The sequence below is a fragment of the Hyla sarda genome, chromosome 1, assembly GCF_029499605.1.
Source record: "Hyla sarda isolate aHylSar1 chromosome 1, aHylSar1.hap1, whole genome shotgun sequence".
Taxonomy (NCBI): Eukaryota; Metazoa; Chordata; class Amphibia; order Anura; family Hylidae; genus Hyla; species Hyla sarda.
In genome coordinates this window covers 533,286,444-533,313,494 of record NC_079189.1, presented here as the reverse complement: position 1 = coordinate 533,313,494, position 27,051 = coordinate 533,286,444, and the positions used below count along the sequence as shown (strand labels likewise).

The following is a 27,051-nucleotide window of genomic DNA, read 5'->3' as shown; positions in this document are numbered from 1 at the left end:
ATGCTTATACAGCCAGTGGCGTTGCTAGGGTTGGTGTCACCCGGTGCGGTAGAAAATGGTGTCACCCCCATACCTCCCCCCTCCCCCCAGTAAGTTTTTAGCCTGTTGTGACAGACACCACTGTTGTAGCGCATTGTGAGAAATTCCAGTATAATAATCAGATATACCAGTTGCCACAGAATGGGAAAGTGTTAAAGAAGTTTTCACCATTTAAATATACAGCTCCCAGAATTACTTACAGGGGTACTCCACTGGAAAACATTTACTTTTATATCAACTGGTGCCAGAAAGTTAAACAGATTTTTAAATTACTTCTATTTAAAATCTTTATACTTACAGTACTTATAAGCTGGTGTATGCTCCACAGGAAGTTGCGTAGTTCTTTCCAATCTGACCACAGTGCTATTTGCTGACACATCTGTCCATGTCAGGAACTGTCCAGAGCAGGATAGGTTTGCTATGGGGATTTGCTCCTACTATGGACAGTTCTTAACATGGACAGAGGTGTCAGCACAGAGCACTGTGGTCAGACAGAAAAGAAATTAAAAAATAAAATAACTTCCTGTGAATCGCTTATACAGCAGCTAATAAGTACTGGAAGGATTAAGATTTTTAAATAGAAGTAATTTACAAATCTGTTTAACTTTGTAGCACCAGTTGATTAAAAAAAATGTACCCCTTTATGCAGTGGTGAGGCCATGCTGGGAGTTGTAGTTTCACTGACCATAACTGTAGAACTGACAAGCGACTACAGCTCTGATAGGACATAGAGAGGAGAATGTACAATGATATCAGTGACGTCTTCTCTATAGTCTTCCCTTATCTAATTCAGATGGTACATACCGCCTGGTCCAGCTAAAACTTCTGTCTGTAGAATGTGACGCCCAGACGTCTCCTCACTATGTCAGCGCATTCTCATCCTCTATATGAAAACAATTATTATTATAAACCTGCCAGACACTGTATCCTCTAAATATAATACTACTATACACTATACTCTTTGATTATAAACCTTCCATACACCGTACCCACTGAATATAATAATACCACACACTGTACATTCTGAATATACCATCACATACTGTACACTTTGAATATAAATCTGCCACATACTGTACCCCTGAATATAATACTATCACATACTGTACCCTCTGAATATAATACTACCATATACTGTACCCTCTGAATATAAATCTGCCACATACTGTACCCCTGAATATAATACTATCACATACTGTACCCCTGAATATAATACTATCACATACTGTACCCTCTGAATATAATACCAACACATACTGTACACTCTGAATATATTACTACCACCCACTGCGCCCTCTGAATATAATACTTAGAGATGAGCAAACTACAGTAAATTCAACTCTTCACAAACTTATCGGCTCGGCAGTTGATGGCTTTTCCTGCATAAATTAGTTCAGCTTTCAGGTGCTCCCGTGGGCTGGAAAAGGTGGATATTGTCCTAGGAGAATCTTTCCTATGAATTGTCACGATGCCGGCTGGCAGGAGGTGGATCCTCTGTGCCAGAGAGGGATTGGTGAGGGCCGCGCTAGTGGACCGGTTCTAAGCCACTACAGGTTTTCACCAGAGCCCGCCGCAAAGCGGGATGGTCTTGCTGCGGCGGTAGTGACCAGGTCGTATCCACTAGCAACGGCTCACCTCTCTGGCTGCTGAAGATACTGAAGAAAGGCGAGGTACAAGGGAGTAGGCAGTAGCAAGGTCGGACGTAGCAGAAGGTCGGGGGCAGGCGGCAAGGTTCGTAGTCAGGGGAGATAGCAAGGGTACTGGTACACAGGCTATTAAACACACAAGGAACGCTTTCACTGGCACTAAGGCAACAAGATCCGGCAAGGGAGTGCTAGGGAGGAGACTAGATATAGCCAGGGAACAGGTGGGAACCAATTAAGCTAATTGGGCCAGGCACCAATCATTGGTGCACTGGCCCTTTAAGTCTCAGGGAGCTGGCGCGCGCGCGCCCTAGAGAGCGGAGCCGCGCGCGCCAGCACATGACAGCAGGGGACGGGAACGGGTAAGTGACCTGGGATGCGATTCGCGAGCGGGCGCGTCCCGCTGTGCGAATCGCATCCCCAACGGCCAGGACAGAGCAGCGCTCCCGGTCAGCGGAACTGACCGGGGAGCTGCAGGGAAGGAGACGCCGTGAGCGCTCCGGGGAGGAGCGGGGACCCGGAGCGCTAGGCGTAACAGTACCCCCCCCCTTAGGTCTCCCCTTCTCTTTATCGGGTAACTGCCTCCCCTGGGATGAGGACACCGGGAAAGGATGGAGGGATTCCTCAACGGCAGGCAGAACCGCAGGAGTAGGAATGGGGAGAGAGGGCAGAGGGCGGGACCTGGCACGGGGCAGTGTGACACCAGGACGAGGGCCATGAGGGGACACAGAAGCTTGCCTGATGGAACTGGGAGGGGGGGAAGGGCATTTCCTGTGGCAGGCAGAGTCCTTAATGACCTTAGGGGGACCGGGTACAGGAGGAACCACAGAGTTACGGCAAGGGTTACTGGGAACCGGTTTTAGACAGTTCTTGGAACAAGAGGACCCCCAACTCTTGATCTCCCCAGTGGACCAATCCAGGGTTGGGGAATGAAGTTGAAGCCAGGGAAGTCCAAGGAGAATCTCCGAGGTGCAATTGGGGAGGACCAAAAGTTCAATCCTCTCGTGATGAGATCCGATGCTCATAAGAAGGGGCTCCGTGCGGAAACGTATGGTACAGTCCAACCTGGCTCCGTTGACCGCGGAAATGTGGAGTGGCTTGACAAGACGGGTCACCGGAATACGGAATTTATTCACAAAGGAGTCCCGAACAAAATTCCCAGAAGCTCCAGAGTCCAGGCAGGCCACGGCTGAGAGGGGAGAGCTGGCTGAAGTGGAAATCCGAACAGGTACCGTGAGACGTGGAGAAGCCGACTTGGCATCAAGAGACGCCACACCCACGAGAGCTGAGTGCGAGCGTGCGTTTCCCAGACGTGGAGGACGGATTGGGCAATCCACCAGAAAATGTTCAGTACTGGCACAGTACAGACAAAGATTCTCTTCCTTACGGCGATTCCTCTCTTCCAGGGTCAGGCGAGACCGATCCACTTGCATGGCCTCCTCGGCGGGAGGCCTAGGCGCAGATTGCAGTGGAGACTGTGGGAGAGGTGGCCAGAGATCTAAGTCTTTTTCCTGGCGGAGCTCTTGATGCCTCTCAGAAAAACGCATGTCAATGCGAGTGGCTAGATGAATGAGTTCATGCAGGCTAGCAGGAGTCTCTCGTGCGGCCAGAACATCTTTAATGTTGCTGGATAGGCCTTTTTTGAAGGTCGCGCAGAGGGCCTCATTATTCCAGGACAATTCTGAAGCAAGTGTACGGAACTGTACGGCATACTCGCCAACGGAAGAATTACCCTGGACCAGGTTCAACAGGGCAGTCTCAGCAGAAGAGGCTCGGGCAGGTTCCTCAAAGACACTTCGGATTTCCGAGAAGAAGGAGTGTACAGAGGCAGTGACGGGGTCATTGCGGTCCCAGAGCGGTGTGGCCCATGACAGGGCTTTTCCGGACAGAAGGCTGACTACGAAAGCCACCTTAGACCTTTCAGTAGGAAACAGGTCCGACATCATCTCCAAGTGCAGAGAGCATTGCGAAAGGAAGCCACGGCAAAACTTAGAGTCCCCATTAAATTTGTCTGGCAAAGACAGGCGGAGGCTAGGAGTGGCCAGTCGCTGCGGAAGGGGAGCAGGAGCTGGCGGAGGAGATGGTTGTTGCTGCTGTAGCTGAGACTGAACTTGCTGTAGCTGTGACTGTTGCTGCTGTTGCTGTGACTGGAGCTGCTGTAGCATGGTGGTCAAGTACGACAGCTGGTGCTCTTGTCGGGCGACCAATGAAGGGAGGTCGGCGGCAGCTGGCAGAGGAACTTCAGCGGGATCCATGGCCGGATCTACTGTCACGATGCCGGCTGGCAGGAGGTGGATCCTCTGTGCCAGAGAGGGATTGGTGAGGGCCGCGCTAGTGGACCGGTTCTAAGCCACTACAGGTTTTCACCAGAGCCCGCCGCAAAGCGGGATGGTCTTGCTGCGGCGGTAGTGACCAGGTCGTATCCACTAGCAACGGCTCACCTCTCTGGCTGCTGAAGATACTGAAGAAAGGCGAGGTACAAGGGAGTAGGCAGTAGCAAGGTCGGACGTAGCAGAAGGTCGGGGGCAGGCGGCAAGGTTCGTAGTCAGGGGAGATAGCAAGGGTACTGGTACACAGGCTATTAAACACACAAGGAACGCTTTCACTGGCACTAAGGCAACAAGATCCGGCAAGGGAGTGCTAGGGAGGAGACTAGATATAGCCAGGGAACAGGTGGGAACCAATTAAGCTAATTGGGCCAGGCACCAATCATTGGTGCACTGGCCCTTTAAGTCTCAGGGAGCTGGCGCGCGCGCGCCCTAGAGAGCGGAGCCGCGCGCGCCAGCACATGACAGCAGGGGACGGGAACGGGTAAGTGACCTGGGATGCGATTCGCGAGCGGGCGCGTCCCGCTGTGCGAATCGCATCCCCAACGGCCAGGACAGAGCAGCGCTCCCGGTCAGCGGAACTGACCGGGGAGCTGCAGGGAAGGAGACGCCGTGAGCGCTCCGGGGAGGAGCGGGGACCCGGAGCGCTAGGCGTAACATGAATGTATCCACCTTTTCCAGCCCACCGGAGCACCTGAAGGCTGAACTAATTTACGCAGGATAAGTCATCAACTGCTGAGCCGACAAGTTCGTGACGAATCGAATTTACTGTAAGTTCGCTCATCTCTAATAATACTACCACAAACTGCGCCCTCTGAATATAATACTACCACCCACTGTGCCCTCTGAATATAACACTACCACAAACTGCGCCCTCTGAATATAACGTTGCCATACAGTGCACCCTCTGAATATAATACCACAACCGCAGTAACACCCCTCAACATCCGTTAGCTGATGCTATTACCACGGGAGGGGGGTATTGGTGGTGTTGCTAGTGGATGATCGGGGTGCTACTACTGGGGGGGGGTGTTGCTGAAGGATGATGAGGGTGCTACTGGCCATCCCCCCTGGCAGTATCACCCCCATCATCCATCGGCAGGATCATCCTCCTGGCAGGAGCACCGCCATCATCCACCATCAGGATCTGCTGATGGAGGTGCTGCTGGGGGGGGGGAGGGTAGTTGCTGGCGGATGATGAGGGTGCTACTGCCAGGGGGGGGAGCATTAGGTAGGCAGCAGTTCCCCCACATTAGGTAGGTAGCAGTTTCCCCACATTAGGTAGCATCTTTTCCCCACATTAGGTAGCATCTTTTCCCCACATTAGGCAGCATAGATTCCCCACATTTGGTACCAGTTTCCCCACATTAGGTAGGTACCAGTTACCCCACATTAGGTAGCAATTTCCCCATATTAGGTAGCACAGATTCACCACATTAGGTAGCAGTTTCCCCACATTCGGTAGCACAGATTCCCCACATTAGCTAGCATAGACTCCCCACATTAGGTAGCATAGACTCCGCACATTAGGTATCATAGACTCCGCACATTAGGTAGCATATACTCCGCACATTAGGTAGCATAGACTCCCCACATTAGGAAGCATAGACTCCCCACATTAGGTAGCATAGACTCCCCACATTAGGCCGCAGGTTCCCTTGCAGGTTCCCCACAATGCGTCAAAGTCTCCCCACACACACACACACACACACATAAAAAAAAAAACACATACAACACAGAGAGACACACACACAAACACACACAGTCAGAGAGACACACACTCACAGACAGACACACAGAGTCACAGAGTCACACACACACAGAGTCACACACAGAGTCACACACACACACACACACAGAGTCACACAAACACACAGTCACACACAGAGTCACACAAATACACAGAGTCACACACACACTCAGAGAGTCACACAAACACACACAGTCACACACACACACACACAGAGTCACACACACAAATATAGATAGAGACAGACACACATACTCACCCATCCAGCGCAGCGATCCTTCTCACCGGGCGCAATGCGAGTGACGTAACTGACGTCCCCCTGCGCGGCCATGCGGTGTGACGTCAGGCCGGCGCAGACGTGGGAGTGGAGGCCGGGCACAGTACTGGTGAAGGTGAGAGGGGGGGGGGGGGCGTGATGACGGACGGGCGCACTGAAATGGGGGGGGGGTTGCTAACGGACGGGCGCACCGCACACACAGCACAGGGGGGGTTGCTGACGGATGGGAGGCCGGTCGGGCACATAGGGGGGTGTCAGTGTAGCTGGGGAGGGGGTGTGGGTGCTGCGGAGCGTCTTGGTGTCACCCCATTAGGTTGGTGTCACCCGGTGCGGGCCGCACCCCCCGCACCCGGGTCGCAACGCCACTGTATACAGCAATGACTGAAATTACCTGGAAAATGCTAATATAGCAATCACTGAAATCACCAGGAAAATACTCATACAGCAATCACTGAAATCACCAGGAAAACACTTATACAGCAATCACTGAAATCACCAGGAAAACACTTATACAGCAATGACTGAAATTACCTGGAAAATGCTAATATAGCAATCACTGAAATCAGCAGGAATATGCTTATACAGCAATCACTGAAATCAGTAGGAAAATGCTCATACAGCAATCACTGAAATCACCAGGAAAACACTTATACAGCAATGACTGAAATTACCTGGAAAATGCTAATATAGCAATCACTGAAATCACCAGGAAAATGCTTATACAGCAATGACTGAAATTACCTGGAAAATGCTAATATAGCAATCACTGAAATCAGCAGGAAAATGCTTATAACGCAATCACTGAAATAACCAGGAAAATACTCATACAGCAATCACTGAAATCACCAGGAAAACACTTATACAGCAATCACTGAAATCACCAGGAAAACACTTATACAGCAATGACTGAAATTACCTGGAAAATGCTAATATAGCAATCACTGAAATCAGCAGGAAAATGCTCATATAGCAATCACTGAAATCAGCAGGAAAATGCTCATACAGCAATCACTGAAATCACCAGGAAAACACGTATACAGCAATGACTGAAATTACCTGGAAAATGCTAATATAGCAATCACTGAAATCACCAGGAAAATGCTTATAACGCAATCACTGAAATAACCAGGAAAATGCTCATACAGCAATCACTGAAATCAGCAGGAAAATGCTCATACAGCAATCACTGAAATCACCAGGAAAACACTTATACAGCAATGACTGAAATTACCTGGAAAATGCTCATACAGCAATCACTGAAATCACCAGGAAAATACTCATACAGCAATCACTGAAATCACCAGGAAAACACTTAAACAGCAATGACTGAAATTACCTGGAAAATGCTAATATAGCAATCACTGAAATCAACAGGAAAATGCAAATTACCAGGAAAATGCTTATAGAACAATCACTGAAATCACCAGGAAAATGCTTATAACGCAATCACTGAAATCACCAGAAAAATGCTTATAGAACAGTCACTGAAATCACCAGGAAAATGCTTATAATGCAATCACTGAAATCACCAGGAAAATACTTATACAACAATCACTGAAATCGCCTAGAAAATGCTTATAGAACAATCACTGAAATCACTAGGAAAATGCTATTATAACAATCACTGAAATCACCAGGAAAATGCTTATAGAACAATCATTGAAATCACTAGGAAAATGCTAATATAGCAATCACTGAAATCACCAGGAAAATGCCTGTAGAGCAATCACTGAAATAACCAGGAAAATACTTATAGAACAATCACTGAAATCACCAGGAAGATGCTTATCAAGCAATCACTGAAATCACCAGGAAAATGCTTATAGAGCAATAACTGAAATTACCAGGAAAATACTTATAGAACAATTATTAAATCACCAGGAAAATACTTATACAGCAATCACTGAAATCACCAGAAAAATGCTAATATAGCAATCACAGAAATCAACAAGAAAATGCTTATAGAACAATCGCTGAAATCACCAGGAAAATGCTTATGGAGTAATCACTGAAATCACCAAGAAAATACATATACAGCAATCAATGAAATCACCAGGAAAATGCATATACAGTGATCCCTCAACTTTACAAAAACCTCAACATACTATATTTTCAACATACAATGGTCTTTTGTGGACCATTGTAACTTGAAACCAGCCTCAACATACAATGCTAAGGATAGTCCAGATCTGCAAAATGTGTCAATACCTGGAAGAACCGACCAATCAAAATGGGCATTCTCTCGGATTTTGTTTACAATCCTTTCACATCCGTTTGCACCGTCTGCGATAATTTCCTTTTTTTTTTTTTTTTATGGGAGAAAAGACGGTACATGCAGTATTTTTTTCTCCTGTCAAAACAATGGAAGAAAAAACTGATACAGTAAATTTAACATTGAAGTCTATGGAAAACGGATGAGCCTTTAATGTCATCCGTTGGCATCTGTTTTTTCAATCCGTTTTTTTATTCGTTTTTACTTCTAAGGATGCTAAGAACCAAAATATTTTTTTTTGCTTTATTAACTGAACAATAACGGATACAAACGGAAGGCCCCTTTCACACTACAAAATTCTCCATTTTTAAACATCCGTATGAAGTTCTGTCTGAAAAAGTTCATGTTCATGAACTATTTCTTCCGTTACTATCTTCTGTCGCAAAATAATTTCACCGCGATTTCACCGCGGCAGTCCCGAACAGCCCGACTGAGCAGCCGGGATACTTTCAGTTTCACTTTAGAAGCGGCGGTCAGCTTTGACCGCCGCTTCTAAAGGGTTAATACCGCACATCGCCGCGATCGGCGATGTGTGGTATTAGCCGCGGGTCCCGGCCGTTGATTAGCGCCGGGACCCACGCGATATGATGCTTCATATCGCGGGAGCCGGCGCAGGACGTAAATATACGTCCTGCGTCGTTAAGGGGTTAAAGGGGTACTCCTCTGGAAAACCTTTTTTTTTTTAAATCAACTGGCGGGTCGGGGGGGGGGGGGGGGGCGATTGCGGGGGGCAGGGCATTATCGGCTTATCGGCAAGGTAATTGCCGATACCGATAATGCCCAAAATCGTGATTATCGGCCGATAATATCGGCCAAACCGATAATCGATCGATCCCTAGTACTGAGCAATGATATGACAAAATGGCCCTAATGTAAATCTGTGGGAGCGAACCCCTGTTCTGTGACCAAAAAATGCCATCCCAATTGCAGCTGGTCCATCATGTCAGGTTTCACTACCCTGTATGTCTTGGGTTGTCTAGTTACTAGCTAGAAGCAGTGATCATTTTATTGTCTGTGAAAGGTTATACCTTAGCTAATACCTCTACTTACTGGATACCTGCTTGTTATTGATCTTTGGCTTTTTCCTTGACTCTTCTCTTGCTCTGCATTCCTGTACTGTGCTATTTTCTGGTACAGACCTCAGCTAGACTGACTTTGATTTGACCGTGTGTGTCTTAGTGTATCTCTGTTAGATTGTGTGCCTCCAGCTGTTTCCCGACTCCTACTGTTTTTGTATTTTATTATTTTGAAAACGCTGCCCTAGCACTTAGCAGGGAGGGTTTGTCATCTTGGTTGTCGATCCATCATTTAGGGCGGATAGGCAATAGGTAGGCACAGTGGCTGTGACTGAGTTATGGCTTCACTTAGTGCTGGGCGGTATACCGATTCATACCGAATACCAAAATTTTTGTCCTGCACGATATGAATTTTTCCCATATTGCAATACCGGTTGGGCCCCTCCCCCTCGGAAATGAATGAATTATCAGCCCAGCGCTGCGCTGTCCTCACATCGGGGAACTAATCATATGTGACCCGCAAGCGCTGTTCTGCTTCAACCCTCTCCCCCCAATTAATTATCAGCCCGGTGCTGCGCTGTCCCCACATTGGGGAACTAAACATATGTCACCCGTGAGCGCTGTTCTGCTTCTCACCCCCCCCCCAATTAATTATCAGCCCAGTGCTGCGCTGTCCCCATCGGGGAACTAATCACATGTCACCCGAAAGCGCTGCCCTCCTCGTCCTCCTGTTTGTTGCGGGCCGCCGGTGCTGGAACTCTGTACTGTACGCTGTATCCCTATGCCCGGGCTGCAAAAGTTAAACAAAATAAACTTTAGCTCACCTTCCCCCGTTGGAGAGCCGTCAGTCTATCAGCAGCCGCAGCAATGTTCCACCTCGGCCAGTGATAGTTTGAGCGCACTGTCATGTAAGAAGCCGGCCGGCTCCTTACATGACAGTGGGCTCAGCTTATCACCGGCCGAGGCGTAACATCGCTGCGACCACTGATAGGCTGACGGCTCTCCGACGTTCCCGTCCCCTGGAAGCAGGTGAGGCCGGTACCGGGCCAACGGGAGGTGAGTTAAAGTTTACTTTGTTTATCTTTTGCAGCCCGGGCATAGGGATACAGCGTACAGTACAGATTTCCAGCACCGGTGGCCCGCAACAAACAGGAGGACGAGAAAGGCAGCGCTTTCTAGTGACATGGGATTAGTTCCCCGATGGGGACAGCACAGCGCTGGGCTGATAATTAATTGGGGGGGGGGGGGAGAAGCAGAACAGCGCTCGCGGGTCACATGATTGGGGGGGGGGGGGGGAGAAATACGGTTATATACTGTGGAACAGCCATAAGTTACAAAAATACCGTGATACACATTTTTGGTCATATCGCCCAGCTCTAGCTTCACTGTTCCCTGCCCATACGTGACATTTTCACAAACCCAAACAGTTTTCTCCTGCATTTATTCACTGCTGATATGGATGCCATGACAGCATTGGTGGAACAAATGCAGGGTTTCACCCCATCTTGTTCAAACACTTGCTGAACATGTTCAGCCTCAGCAGACAGCCGTGGTCAACTTCCAGAGATTTTTACCTCTATAACAACTGAGCCTAAAATCAAGTTGCCTGACAGATTTTCTGGTGACCACAAATTATTTTTTGTATATCGGGAGAGTTGTAAATTATACTCCCTACTATGGAGTCTCAGTGGGTTGGTATAGTTAAGTCTTTATTGCAAGGAGATCCCCAGGAGTGGGTATTCTGTCTTCCCCATCCGCTCCTGAACTCAGTTCAGTGGATGAGTGGCTGAGCCTCACTCAGTCTGCTCTATGATGAACTCGAACATTTGGCTTTTGCAGAGAGTAAGCTGACTATTTTAAAACACGGATGTAATACTGCAGAAGTTTATTGTGCTGAGTTTCCAAAATGGTGTGTGGCTTCTGGATGGTATGATCCAGCACTTAGGTGTAAGTTCAGACTGGGCTTGACAGACAGACTCAAGGACTTTTTAATTAGTTACCCTCCACCCGACTCAATAGAACTGGCAATGATGCTGGCTGTTCACCTGGACCGAAGGAGAGAAAGGTGGCGTGAATGCTCTGATACCCCTATGTCTCACTTTTCTGTTTCTGACTTTGCTTTCCCCTCTGTCACCTCGAAGGAACCCATGCAATTGGGTAAACTTTCTTCACAGAAAAAGAAGCTGTGGGCTAATCAGGGCTTATGCTTCTACTGTGGGGATCCAGGTCATGCGATATAGTCCTGTCCTAGACAGGAGCCAGGAAAACTCCAGCGCCTGAGTAGTTTCAGGAGAGACTATTCAGGCGCACAGGTATTTCCTAACAACTATTCTAACCTATTTTTGCCAATTCAAGTGAATTTTACTGAAAAATCAGTGTCTGGTTTAGTGTTTGCGGATTCAGGTGCTGCAGGTAACTTGTGAATTTGAATTTTATAAGGCCGCTTGATATTCCTCTATACCCATTGCTGGAGTAGATAATATCCCCCCCCCTCCCCCCGTCTGAAGGTACGGTGTCCCTGGTTACTCCTGAGGTGGGTCTACTGGTCTGTTCTCTACATTTTGAGAGGATATCATTTTTTGTGTTAAAGGATCTATCAGTTGATATGATCCTAGGGTTGGTAAAGAAAAAATAGGTTTGTGAGATGTACTCTGTTTGTGGTGACCGAGAACTTCAGTCAAGGTATAATCTCCTATATACCCAAATGGCAATTAGTACGAGAAAGGAAAAAAGGTGACTGGTTCTCTAGGTCTATGGGGATTACTATAGTGATGTTCTGGTGAGATTGGGTTGGTGGAGTGGTAGGGTGTTGTCAGTGTGTCTGTGTATATGGGATGATGGTTATGGTAGAGTGTTATATATTGTGAATGTGATATGTATGGTAATGAATGTACTAGAGTGTATGGCGGTGTATGAGATGCGTTGAAAATGTATGACAGTGTGTGTGAGTGTGTGTATGATGTGTGTATGGCTGAGGCGTGTATGTTAGTGTAGCTGTGATAGAGGTTAGGTGTGATGGGTGAATGTGAAGAGGACAAAGAGAAAAAAGGAGAGAGAAAGAAGGAAAAGTGGAATGATTTGTATTTGGATGCTTAAACAATTTATTTGTTATAAAATGACATACAATATATGGAAAAAAGTGCTGGGCCCTAGCACTTATGTTTTCCAATACACAATAAAAAATAATAATAATCAATAAAAAACAAATTGATATATATAGTACTACACTGATAATACTAAGTCAAATAATTATACCATAGAGTCAGTATTCAATAGCCATAAAGCCAATAGTTCAAAGCACTGAACAGAAGCTCTGCTTCTCAAGTAACTGATGTTAATATTCACGTATATTGTCCAGTATGTCCCACTGGACCATGTACCCAATTGGCCAATGCACAGTATCGGTGCTGCGACCGAAAAGAAGTTAGTAAGTTATCCACGGTACTGCGACCGTACTTATGCAGTGTCTCCAATGCAAAGGTGAAAGAAACAATCAATTGTAAAGTGAAACAAAGTTATGGATATAGCGGTACTGCGACCGTGGGGACAATCTCGTCCCCTAGAAACAAAGTATTTGATATAGCAATATTGCGGCTGTGATATGAGAAGGATACAAGCCTGTAGTAGTATAGCTGTTGGTGGTGCTGCGACCGTGCTGAATACAGCAGAGCGGGAAAGCCGCAGGATGTACTGCGGTACCGTGGTGGGACAGACAGAGGAGGCTCCAGCAGTTGCAAATATAGGTAAGCAGATAAGGGGGAGAAGATGTCAGGTACTATGTACCGCTCACCCGGTGCTTCCTGTAGCTTCTGCAGTGTCCATCCTCTCTGCAGGTGAAGAAATTATGCTGTACCGGCCAGCGGTGACCCGAGCTGGTGGTGATGGGCGCGTGTGTAGTCCCGGGCGTGCTAGGATGATTTCCTTGGTCTGTGCTTAGCCTCAGGGTTAGATTAGTTGTTGCAGTGCTTGAGAGTAGTAGTGCTTGACTTGGTATGCTAGGACTAGACGCGTTTCGGACCTGCTAGGTCCATCCTCAGTAGTCTAATGATCTGCTGCCATGATGGGCCTTAAATACAGTCCAAGTACAATTTTGGAGGGAAACAGAAAAAACAGGGAGGCGGATCATATTTTGGAAAAACCGGCATGGATCCAGGCTCAGGATAAAGAAATGGTGGGAATAGTAGGCAAAGAGAATAGGAAGTAAAGATACACACAAAAAAAAAAAAAAAAGGTGAGATAAAAATAATGTATGTTACATGAGGAGGTATAGTAAAAGTGTATATGTGGATGTTCTGTTGTTTTTTGGGAATATTGATAATATATAATGAATTGTATTCAATGGTGTATTATGATCTGAGCAGACATAATCAAAATAAATATAATAAATATGTAGATGGGTATTTTTGATAGTCTTGTGTGGGTGTACTCTATATATCTTCTCTATACTACAGCTATACTCCCCCACACATAACTTATCTATTTTCATACTTATCGTCTACACATCCCCCACAGAGAAAATAATATCCTACTATACTGGAATTATCATTATATATTCATTATATATTATCAATATTCCCAAAAACCAACAGAACATCCACATGTACACTTTTACTATACCTCCTCATGTAACATACATTATTCTTATCTCACCTTTTTTTTTTTTTTTTTGTGTATCTTTACTTCCTATTCTCTTTGCCTACTATTCCCACCATTTCTCTATCCTGAGCCTGGATCCATGCCGGTTTTTCCAAAATTGGATCCGCCTCCCTGTTTTTTCTGTTTCCCTGTTTCCCTCCAAAATTGTACTTGGACTGTATTTAAGGCCTATCATGGCAGCAGATCATTAGACTACTGAGGATGGACCTAGCATGTCCGAAATGCATCTAGTCCTAGCATACCAAGTCAAGCACTACTACTCTCAAGCACTGCAACAACTAATCTAATCCTGAGGCTAAGCACAGACCAAGGAAATCATCCTAGCGCGCCCGGGACCACACACGCGCCCATCACCACCAGCTCCGGTCACCGCTGGCCGGTACAGCATAATTTCTTCACCTGCAGAGAGGATGGACACTGCAGAAGCTACAGGAAGCACCGGGTGAGCGGTACATAGTACCTGACATCTTCTCCCCCTTATCTGCTTACCTATATTTGCAACTGCTGGAGCCTCCTCTGTCTGTCCCACCACAGGACCGCAGTACATCCTGCGGCTTTCCCGCTCTGCTGTATCCAGCGCGGTCGCAGCAACGCCAACAGCTATACTACTACAGGCTTGTATCCTTCTCATATCACAGCCGCAATATTGCTATATCGAATACTTTGTTTCTAGGGGACGAGATTGTCCCCACGGTCGCAGTACCGCTATATCCATAACTTTGTTTCACTTTACAATTGATTGTTTCTTTCACCTTTGCATTGGAGACACTGCATAAGTACGGTCGCAGTACCGTGGATAACTTACTAACTTCTTTTCGGTCGCAGCACCGATACTGTACATTGGCCAATTGGGTACATGGTCCAGTGGGACATACTGAACAATATACGTGAATATTAACATCAGTTACTTGAAGCAGAGCTTCTGTCCAGTGCTTTGAACTATTGACTTTATGACTATTGAATACTGACTCTATGGTATAATTATTTGACTTGGTATTATCAGTGTAGTACTATATATATCAATTTGTTTTTTATTGATTATTATTATTTTTTATTGTGTATTGGAAAACATAAGTGCTAGGGCCCAGCACTTTTTTCCATATATTGTATGTCATTTTATAACAAATAAATTGTTTAAGCATCCAAGTACAAATCATTCCACTTTTCCTTCTTTCTCTCTCCTTTTTTCTCTTTGTCCTCTTCACATTCACCCATCACACCTAACCTCTATCACAGCTACACTAACATACACGCCTCAGCCATACACACATCATACACACACACACTCACACACACTGTCATACATTTTCAACACATCTCTTACACCGCCATACACTCTCGTACATTCATTACCATACATATCACATTCACAATATATAACACACTACCATAACCATCGTCCCATATACACAGACACACTGACAACACCCTACCACTCCACCAACCCAATCTCACCAGAACATCACTATAGTAATCCCCATAGACCCAGTCACCTTTTTTCCTTTCTCGTACTAATGATCCTAGGGTTGCCATGACTACAGTGCCATAATCCAGTTTTTGATTAGACTTCTCATGAATTGATCCAATGGGGGTGTAAATGTGCTGGTTCTCTTAATGTGGCTTAGAGCAAAATCCCAGACTTTATTTCTCTATTTCAGAGTTAAATACCCCAAGAGGTGTATTTACAATTTGTCGGGTCCCAAAAGAGGAGCCATGAAAGAGTATATCGAAACCAGATTACAGAAAGGTCATATTCGACCCTCGGTGTCCCCATAGGGGCTGGGTTTTTCTTTGTCTCTAAAAAAGTGGTAGTCTCAGACCCTGCATTGATTAGAGGATTGAATCAAATAAAGGTAAAAAAAATCAATATGTTTTGCCTTTAACTCCTGACCTGTTTAATCAGATACAGGGTGCAAATTGGTTTAAAAGCTTGATTATCGGGGGACATGCAATCTTATTCGCCTAAAGGAGGGGGACGAGTGGAAAACTGCCTTTAATACACCTGAAGGGCATTTTGGTTTGAGTAATGCCCCTGCAGTGTTTCAAAATCTGGTTAACGACATATTCTGGGAGTTTTTAGGGAGATTTATGGTTTTCTATCTGGACGATATTCTCATATATTCTCCTGACTGGTCTTCACACACTAATAATGTCCATGCTGTCCTGCAGGTCCTTCCTCAGAATAAACTACTTGTCAAACTTGAGAAATGTGAGTTTGCTGTTAAAGAGGTGTTACATTTTAACACCTAGTAGATACCAGATGGATCCTGCCAAGGTCAAGGCTGTGATTGAGTGGGTGAGACCCACCTCGCTAAAAGCCTTGCAGATATTTCTAGGGTTTGCCAACTACTACAGAAAATTCATAAAGAATGTCTCTGTGATTGCTATACCATTGACTGATCTTACCCATAAAGGGGCAGACCTAAATGATTGGTATCCTGAGGCGCTGGCAGTTTTTATAACCTCAGGAGAAGTTTTGCCTTTGTGTTGGTATTGCTCCAACCTGATCTAAGCAAACCATTCACAATGGAAATTGAGGCCTCAGAGGACGGGGTAGGAGCAGTGTTGTCACAGGGAACACTGGACCATACTCACGTCCATGTGCTTTCTCTCATGTTCTTTACTGCAAAAAGGAACTATGACAGGGGTAATCGAGAGTTGTTAGCCATCAAATAGGCATTTGAAGAATGGAGACATTATCTAGAAGGGGCCATGAATCAGGTTACAATCCTCACTGATCACAAAAATTTAACTTTTCTAGAGTCTGCCAAACTGTTACGCCGAGCGCTCCGGGTCCCCGCTCCTCCCCGGAGCGCTCGCTACACTCTCGCTACTGCAGCGCTCCGGTCAGATCCACTGACCCGGTGCGCTGCGATACCGCCTCCAGCCGGGATGCGATTCGCGATGCGGGTGGCGCCCGCTCGTGATGCGCACCCCGGCTCCCGTACCTGACTCGCTCTCCGTCGGTCCTGTCCCGGCGCGCGCGGCCCCGCTCCCTAGGGCGCGCGCGCGCCGGGTCTCTGCGATTTAAAGGGCCACTGCGCCGCTGATTGGCGCAAGTGGTTCTAATTAGTGTGTTCACCTGTGCACTCCCTATGTATACCTCACTTCCCCTGCACTCCCTCGCCGGATCTTGTTGCCATTGTGCCAGTGAAAGCGTTTCCTTGTGTGTTCCTAGCCTGTGTTCCAGACCTCCTGCCATTGCCCCTGACTACGATCCTTGCTGCCTGCCCCGACCTTCTGCTACGTCCGACCTTGCTTCTGTCTACTCCCTTGTACCGCGCCTATCTTCAGCAGTCAGAGAGGTTGAGCCGTTGCTAGTGGATACGACCTGGTCACTACCGCCGCAGCAAGACCATCCCGCTTTGCGGCGGGCTCTGGTGAAAACCAGTAGTGACTTAGAACCGGTCCACTAGCACGGTCCACGCCAATCCCTCTCTGGCACAGAGGATCCACCTCCTGCCAGCCGGCATCGTGACAGTAGATCCGGCCATGGATCCCGCTGAAGTCCCTCTGCCAGTTGTCGCCGACCTCACCACGGTGGTCGCCCAGCAGTCACAACAGATAGCGCAACAAGGCCACCAGCTGTCTCAACTGACCGTGATGCTACAGCAGCTACTACCACAGCTTCAGCAATCATCTCCTCCGCCAGCTCCTGCACCTCCTCCGCAGCGAGTGGCCGCTTCAGGCCTACGACTATCCTTGCCGGATAAATTTGATGGGGACTCTAAATTTTGCCGTGGCTTTCTTTCTCAATGTTCCCTGCCCTTGGAGATGATGTCGGACCAGTTTCCTACTGAAAGGTCTAAGGTGGCTTTCGTAGTCAGCCTTCTGTCTGGAAAAGCTCTGTCATGGGCCACACCGCTCTGGGACCGCAATGACCCCGTCACTGCCTCTGTACACTCCTTCTTCTCGGAAATTCGAAGTGTCTTTGAGGAACCTGCCCGAGCCTCTTCTGCTGAGACTGCCCTGTTGAACCTGGTCCAGGGTAATTCTTCCGTTGGCGAGTACGCCGTACAATTCCGTACTCTTGCTTCTGAACTATCCTGGAATAATGAGGCCCTCTGCGCGACCTTTAAAAAAGGCCTATCCAGCAACATTAAAGATGTTCTGGCCGCACGAGAAATCCCTGCTAACCTACATGAACTCATTCATCTAGCCACTCGCATTGACATGCGTTTTTCCGAAAGGCGTCAGGAGCTCCGCCAGGATATGGACTTTGTTCGCACGAGGCGTTTTTTCTCCCCGGCTCCTCTCTCCTCTGGTCCCCTGCAATCCGTTCCTGTGCCTCCCGCCGTGGAGGCTATGCAGGTCGACCGGTCTCGCCTGACACCTCAAGAGAGGACACGACGCCGCATGGAGAATCTCTGCCTGTACTGTGCCGGTACCGAACACTTCCTGAAGGATTGTCCTATCCGTCCTCCCCGCCTGGAAAGACGTACGCTGACTCCGCACAAAGGTGAGACAGTCCTTGATGTCAACTCTGCTTCTCCACGTCTTACTGTGCCTGTGCGGATATCTGCCTCTACCTTCTCCTTCTCTACTATGGCCTTCTTGGATTCCGGCTCTGCAGGAAATTTTATTTTGGCCTCTCTCATCAACAGGTTCAACATCCCGGTGACCAGTCTCGCCAGACCCCTCTACATCAATTGTGTTAACAATGAAAGATTGGACTGTACCATACGTTTCCGCACGGAGCCCCTCCTAATGTGCATCGGACCTCATCACGAGAAAATTGAGTTTTTGGTCCTCCCCAATTGCACTTCCGAAATTCTCCTCGGACTACCCTGGCTTCAACACCATTCCCCAACCCTGGATTGGTCCACTGGGGAGATCAAGAGTTGGGGTTCCTCTTGTTTCAAGGACTGCCTTAAACCGGTTCCCAGTTCTCCTTGCCGTGACCCTGTGGTTCCCCCTGTAACCGGTCTCCCTAAGGCCTATATGGACTTTGCGGATGTTTTTTGCAAAAAACAAGCTGAGACTCTACCTCCTCACAGGCCTTATGACTGTCCTATTGACCTCCTCCCGGGCACTACTCCACCCCGGGGCAGAATTTATCCTCTCTCTGCCCCAGAGACTCTTGCTATGTCTGAGTACATCCAGGAAAATTTAAAAAAGGGCTTTATCCGCAAATCCTCCTCTCCTGCCGGAGCCGGATTTTTCTTTGTGTCCAAAAAAGATGGCTCCCTACGTCCTTGCATTGACTACCGCGGTCTTAATAAAATCACGGTAAAGAACCGCTACCCCCTACCTCTCATCTCTGAACTCTTTGATCGCCTCCAAGGTGCCCACATCTTTACCAAACTGGACTTAGGAGGTGCTTATAATCTCATCCGCATCAGAGAGGGGGATGAATGGAAAACGGCATTTAACACTAGAGATGGACACTTTGAGTATCTGGTCATGCCCTTTGGCCTGTGCAACGCCCCTGCCGTCTTCCAAGACTTTGTTAATGAAATTTTTCGTGATCTCTTATATTCCTGTGTTGTTGTGTATCTGGACGATATCCTGATTTTTTCTGCCAACCTAGAAGAACACCGCCAGCATGTCCGCATGGTTCTTCAGAGACTTTGTGACAATCAACTTTATGCCAAAATGGAGAAATGTCTGTTTGAATGTCAATCTCTTCCTTTCCTAGGATACTTGGTCTCTGGCCAGGGACTACAAATGGATCCAGACAAACTCTCTGCCGTCTTAGATTGGCCACGCCCCTCCGGACTCCGTGCTATCCAACGTTTTTTGGGGTTCGCCAATTATTACAGACAATTTATTCCACATTTTTCTACCATTGTGGCTCCTATCGTGGCTTTAACCAAAAAGAATGCCAATCCTAAGTCATGGCCTCCTCAAGCGGAAGACGCCTTTAAACAGCTCAAGTCTGCCTTTTCTTCGGCTCCCGTGCTCTCCAGACCTGACCCATCTAAACCCTTCCTATTGGAGGTTGATGCCTCCTCAGTAGGAGCTGGAGCGGTCCTTCTACAAAAAAATTCTTCCGGGCATGCTGTTACTTGTGGTTTTTTTTCTAGTACCTTCTCTCCGGCGGAGAGGAACTATTCCATCGGGGATCGAGAGCTACTAGCCATTAAATTAGCACTTGAGGAATGGAGGCATCTGCTGGAGGGATCAAGATTTCCAGTTATTATTTACACCGATCACTAGAACCTCTCCTATCTCCAGTCTGCCCAACGGCTGAATCCTCGCCAGGCCAGGTGGTCTCTGTTCTTTGCCCGATTTAATTTTGAAATTCACTTTCGGCCTGCCGATAAGAACATTAGGGCCGATGCTCTCTCTCGTTCCTCGGATGCCTCGGAAGTAGAGCTCTCTCCGCAACACATCATTCCTCCTGACTGCCTGATCTCCACTTCTCCAGCCTCCATCAGGCAAACTCCTCCAGGGAAGACCTTCGTCTCTCCACGCCAACGCCTCGGAATCCTCAAATGGGGTCACTCCTCCCATCTCGCAGGTCATGCGGGCATCAAGAAATCCGTGCAACTCATCTCTCGTTTCTATTGGTGGCCGACTCTGGAGACGGATGTTGTGGATTTTGTGCGAGCCTGCACTGTCTGTGCCCGGGATAAGACTCCTCGCCAGAAGCCCGCTGGTCTTCTTCATCCTCTGCCTGTCCCCGAACAGCCTTGGTCTCTGATTGGTATGGACTTTATTACAGACTTACCCCCATCCCGTGGCAACACTGTTGTTTGGGTGGTCGTTGATCGATTCTCCAAGATGGCACATTTCATCCCTCTTCCTGGTCTCCCTTCAGCGCCTCAGTTGGCAAAATAATTTTTTGTACACATTTTTCGTCTTCACGGGTTGCCTACGCAGATCGTCTCGGACAGAGGCGTCCAATTCGTGTCAAAATTCTGGAGGGCTCTCTGTAAACAACTCAAGATTAAATTAAACTTTTCTTCTGCCTATCATCCTCAATCCAATGGGCAAGTAGAAAGAATTAACCAGGTCCTGGGTGATTATTTACGGCATTTTGTTTCCTCCCGCCAGGATGACTGGGCAGATCTTCTACCATGGGCCGAATTCTCGTATAACTTCAGAGTCTCTGAATCTTCCTCCAAATCCCCATTTTTCGTGGTGTACGGCCGTCACCCTCTTCCCCCCCTCCCTACTCCCTTGCCCTCTGGTTTGCCCACTGTGGATGAAATATCTCGTGATCTTTCCACCATATGGAAAGAGACCCAAAATTCTCTCTTACAGGCTTCATCACGCATGAAGAAGTTTGCTGATAAGAAAAGAAGAGCTCCCCCCATTTTTTCTCCTGGAGACAAGGTATGGCTCTCCGCTAAATATGTCCGCTTCCGTGTCCCTAGCTACAAATTGGGACCACGCTATCTTGGTCCTTTCAAAATTTTGTGCCAGATTAATCCTGTCTCTTACAAACTTCTTCTTCCTCCTTCTCTTCGTATTCCTAATGCCTTTCACGTTTCTCTTCTTAAACCACTCATCATCAACCGTTTCTCTCCCAAACTTGTTTCTCCCACTCCTGTTTCCGGCTCCTCGGACATCTTCTCCGTAAAGGAGATACTGGCCTCCAAGAAGGTCAGAGGGAAAACTTTTTTTTTGGTCGATTGGGAGGGTTGTGGTCCTGAAGAGAGATCCTGGGAACCTGAGGACAATATCCTAGACAAAAGTCTGCTCCTCAGGTTCTCAGGCTCTAAGAAGAGGGGGAGACCCAAGGGGGGGGGGGTACTGTTACGCCGAGCGCTCCGGGTCCCCGCTCCTCCCCGGAGCGCTCGCTACACTCTCGCTACTGCAGCGCTCCGGTCAGATCCACTGACCCGGTGCGCTGCGATACCGCCTCCAGCCGGGATGCGATTCGCGATGCGGGTGGCGCCCGCTCGCGATGCGCACCCCGGCTCCCGTACCTGACTCGCTCTCCGTCGGTCCTGTCCCGGCGCGCGCGGCCCCGCTCCCTAGGGCGCGCGCGCGCCGGGTCTCTGCGATTTAAAGGGCCACTGCGCCGCTGATTGGCGCAAGTGGTTCTAATTAGTGTGTTCACCTGTGCACTCCCTATGTATACCTCACTTCCCCTGCACTCCCTCGCCGGATCTTGTTGCCATTGTGCCAGTGAAAGCGTTTCCTTGTGTGTTCCTAGCCTGTGTTCCAGACCTCCTGCCGTTGCCCCTGACTACGATCCTTGCTGCCTGCCCCGACCTTCTGCTACGTCCGACCTTGCTTCTGTCTACTCCCTTGTACCGCGCCTATCTTCAGCAGTCAGAGAGGTTGAGCCGTTGCTAGTGGATACGACCTGGTCACTACCGCCGCAGCAAGACCATCCCGCTTTGCGGCGGGCTCTGGTGAAAACCAGTAGTGACTTAGAACCGGTCCACTAGCACGGTCCACGCCAATCCCTCTCTGGCACAGAGGATCCACCTCCTGCCAGCCGGCATCGTGACACAAACGACTTCAAGCTCGTTGGGCTTTGTTCTTTACCAGGGTAAATTTCCCTATTACTTACATACCAGGGTCTAAGAATATAAGAACGGATGCTCTATTTCAGAGTTTCAGTGCCTGTGAGGCCTTGGATTCTGACCCTGACACTATTTTGCCAAAAGGTATTGTGATATCAGCCATCTTCTCAGATTTGACATCTGAGATCCAAGCCAATCAAGGTTTGGTTCCTCCTCATGCTCCTCAGGAAATCCTCCTCATCACCTTCATATAATTAAGGAGGGCCATAGTTCTCTCTTGGCAGGTCACCCAGGTATCCTAGGCACAAAGAAATTAATTCAAAGGAGTTTTTTTGGTGGCCTACTCTCAGTAGAGATGTTAAGGCCTTTGTGTTGGCTTGTTAGACTTGTGCCCAGGCAAAGTCTCCCTGATTATGCTCTGCTGGTGAATTATGTCCACTTCCTATCCCAGAGAAACCGTGGACTCATATTTCCATGGATTTCATGATGGATTTACCCAATTCTGAGAGTAAAACTTCTGTGGGTAATAGTGGACAGATTCAGCAAACAATGCCATTTGATACCACTCCAGAGACTTCCCTCTGCTCAAGTGTTAGCGGACTTATGTGTCAGACATGTTGTTCGTTACCATGGGTTACCTGTTAATGTTGTTTCTGAAAGAGGGGTACAATTTGTGTCCAAATTTTGGCAGGCGTTTTGTAAAAGACTGGGGGTTGAATTGTCCTTTTCTTCCGCGTATCACCCTCAGTCCAACGGCCAAACAGTAACAAAAAAAAAAACAGAGTAGTAAGCAATATCTTTGGTGTTATGTTACTGACAAGCAAAATGAGTGGGTTATATACTTGGCACTGGCAGAATTTGCAATCAATAATTAAGAAAACTCTTCTACCGTTATGTCACCATTCTTGTGTGTGTATGGTTCAATCCTCGGTTCACCTCTTGTCCAGAAGCTTCTAGTAACAATCCAGAGGTGGATAAATCAATAAACAAACTGTTTGTTTGGGTACAGGTTCAGAAGAACCTGTAAAAAGCCCAAGAAAAATAGAAGAGGTTTGCCAACAAGAGATGCACTTGGGGCACAGGGTTTAATGTACAAGGTTTTAAAGGTTATAATCCCGTTTCTTATAAAAATGAAATTACCAGCTTCTTTCAAGGTACATAATGTATTTCATTGTTCCCTTTTGAACGTCCACATTCCATCTCTGACTCCGGCGATTAGACCTCCACCTCAGGTGGGGATTGATGGTGAGATGGAATATGAGGTTGGGAAGATTTTGGACAGTCACAAGGTCCAAAATTCCTTCCAATATTTGGTAGAATGGAAGGGTTATGGTCCGGAGGAGAGGTTGTGGATTCAATCTTCTGCCATACACGCTCCTAGGCTTCTGGAGTCCTGCAGGAATGCACAGGAACGGCGTTCCTTTGCTTTTTCCAAAGGAGGAACGCTGTCCCTGTTACATTAGTCATGCAGGACCAACTTCTGAATTATTCTTACCGTCCCTCCGTCTCCTCCCCTTGCCCAGACTGCTAGATGATGGAGATGTAGGACCCGTGATGATGTCACCATCACATGTTGGGGGTGGTGCATAACTGTGGAAAAGAGGAAAATCGTGGCTGAAAGACCTGTGTGATGCTTTGGAAGAGGTGGGGCTGAGCTGAGCTGGAGGAGAGGTCACATGTCACTCCAGTAAGGTAATTACATGGAAGGAGATTTGTTACAGTGTGTCACCACAGTAGTAGGGTAATTACATTAAGAGTTGTTTTTTTTTACAGTGTGTCACCATAGTAGTAAGGTAATTACATGAGGAGGTTTGTTACATTGTATCACCCGAGTAGTAAGGAGATTACATGAGGAGGAGGTTTGTTAGTGTGTCACCCCAGTAGTAAAAGATTACATAAGGAGGGGGTTTGTTATAGTCTGTCAACCCAGTAGTAAGGAGATTACATGAGGAGGAGGTTTGTTACAGTGTGTCACCCCAGTAGTAAGGAGATTACATGAGGAGGAGGTTTGCTACAGTGTTTCACACCCCAGTAGTAAGAAGATTACAAGAGGAGATTTTTTACAGTGTTATGATGATAGGGACATAAGGAGGTTTTTGTTACAGTGTATTATCAGAATGATAACCCCTTAAGAGCATTGGGGGAGCTATACAAAGAGGAAAAGTGCAGAGGAAAAGTGGAGCAGTTGCCTATAGCAACAAATCAGATGGCTTTTTTCATGTTTCAAGAAGCAATCTGATTGGTTGTTATGGGCAACTGGTCAACTTATCCACTGCACAGGTCTTAATAAATCTCCCCCATTGGAGGTAAATATACATCTTGGTGCCCTGGTACTTAATGCACCAGGAAGTACACTTACATCCTGAGCAGCAGACCAACTATCAAACGAGTGCAGGAGTTGTCAGCAGCTATGAACTTACAGTCAATGACAGAGAAGTGTTCTTGCTGTTCTCCTTCATTAACCCCTTAAGTGCCACAATCACTGTCCCCCTAAACTGATTGGCTATGCCACAAAATGTATGCAGGGGTCCAATCAGTTTGCTCCCCTGTCAGAGGTACTCTCACCTGCTCCGTGTAGTTCCCAGCTTCAATCTGCTGATAGAGCCTGCTGAGCCAGGCTCTACTAGCAGATCACCAATAACATTGAGAAATGCTATGCAACAGCGCAGCATTACTCAGTGTAAGCAATCTGAAGATTGCTTGAAAAATTCCCTATGGGTTACCTAAAAAAGTGAAAGTAAACTAATTAAAAAAAATTTTTAACCCCTTAAGTACACTGGGTTTTTCCATTTTTGCACTTTCGTTTTTTCCTCATCACCTTCTAAAATCATAAGGCTTTCAATTTTGCACCTACAGACTCATATGAGGCCTTATTTTTTGTGTCACCAATTGTTCCTTGTACTGACATCAATTATTTCACCACCAAATTTACGGTAAACCCCCCCAAAAAATATTTGTGGGGCAAAATTGGAAAAAAAATGAAATTTTGGGCTTCCAATTCTAAGCAGTGCACTCTTCGGTAAAAATGACACCATATATTTATTCTGCAGGTCCATACGGCTTTAAGGATACCCAATTTATATAGGTTTTTCTTTATTTTGCTACTTAAAAAAAAATTATAACTACATGCACCAAAATTAGTATGTTTAAAATTATCCTCTTCTGACCCCTATAACTTTTTTATTCTTCCGTATAAGGGGTGGTATGAGGGCATAATTTTTGCGCAGTGATCTGAAGTTTTTATTGGTACCATGATTGTTTTGATCTGACTTTTTGATAACTTTTTATAAAAATGTTGTACTTTGGAAATTTTTTACATGTACGCCATAGACCGTGCGGTTAAATTAACATTATAATTTTTATAGTTCCGACATTTACGCATGCGGCGATACCACATATGTTTATTTTTGTTTACATATATTTTGTATCTACCCGTGTGTCTACCCGTGTAGACAGAGGGTATACACGGATGATCTTCTAGGGACGCAGCTAGTCAGCCATAAGCTGTTACAGCTGTTGCACGTGCGTCAGCACGCCTCATCAGACCCTACCTGTTCTGTCTCACGTCACCGTATAAAGGAACTCCTCCTGATGACGTGTGCTGGACAGGTGTGTAGTTAACAAAAATGGTGAAACATTAGAAATAACAGAAAACATAAAAAAAAAAAAACTTTGCTGACACATTAAAAACCGATCATAGGAAGACACTGTTATATACTCTTTCATTTAATCCCAAATTGCCCACAGCATTTAATTTGATAATCATTTAGCTTCGGTTTGAAGCCGTAATTTTCTTTTATCCATATTTTCTTTGCTGGAGACAACTTCAAGACCTTGAAAGAGCAGAGTATTACAGTCCCCTCCGTGAACTAAGTTCATATGGTCAATAAAGCGTGGAGCACCTTTTCTGGAATGAACTGAATATACATGTTCCCTAAATCTTGTATTGAGAGAGCGTTTTGTGCTGCTTATATAGAACCGGCCACATGGGCATATCATTGTATATACCACCCATTGGGTCCTGCATGTAATAAAAAATTTTATATCCCGGTTCTAAACAGCCAGTCAGTATTTTTTGGTTTTGACTGGAAGTTGCTACTGGTGATGACATCTTTCAGATTCTTGTAGCGTCTAAATGCTATTAATGGTCTTTCATGCACGAGTTTGCCTAATTCGGTATCGTTTTTTATAAGTGCCCAATTTTTATTGATCACTTATCTGATTGTCTTTTCTAGTGGGCTATATTTAAAAGAAAAGGAGAAGCGAGGTGGACTTAAGCTTACGCCCTCCTCCTTTTCCTTTTCTTATACAGGAGATTCTTCCTGTCTTGGAAAAATGCTCGAATGAGCGCTTTGTTCAGAATTTTTTCCGGGTATCCCCGTGCCTTTGGTCTCCTCTTCAGTTCTCCAGCTTGGGCTAAAAACATTTCATCTGTACTATTTATGCGCCGTAGGCATAGAAATTGCCCGTTAGGTAAACAGAAGAGGTTTGCCAACAAGAGATGCACTTGGGGCACAGGGTTTAATGTTGGGGACAAAGTTTGGTTGTCTACAAAAATTCTTCATTTAAAAGTACAATCAGGTAAATTGGCCCCAAGGCTTATTGGGCCTTACAAGGTTTTAAAGGTTATAATCCCGTTTCTTATAAA

The 27,051-nt window shown here is 46.6% G+C and overlaps 1 protein-coding gene across 1 annotated transcript in view; it reads right to left on the bottom strand.

Annotated features, from left to right (window-relative positions):
* The window catches only part of POLK (DNA polymerase kappa), a 146,633-nt gene that overhangs the window by 68,515 nt on the left and 51,067 nt on the right, over positions 1 to 27,051 (bottom strand). The gene's annotated exons all lie outside the window — the stretch shown is intronic.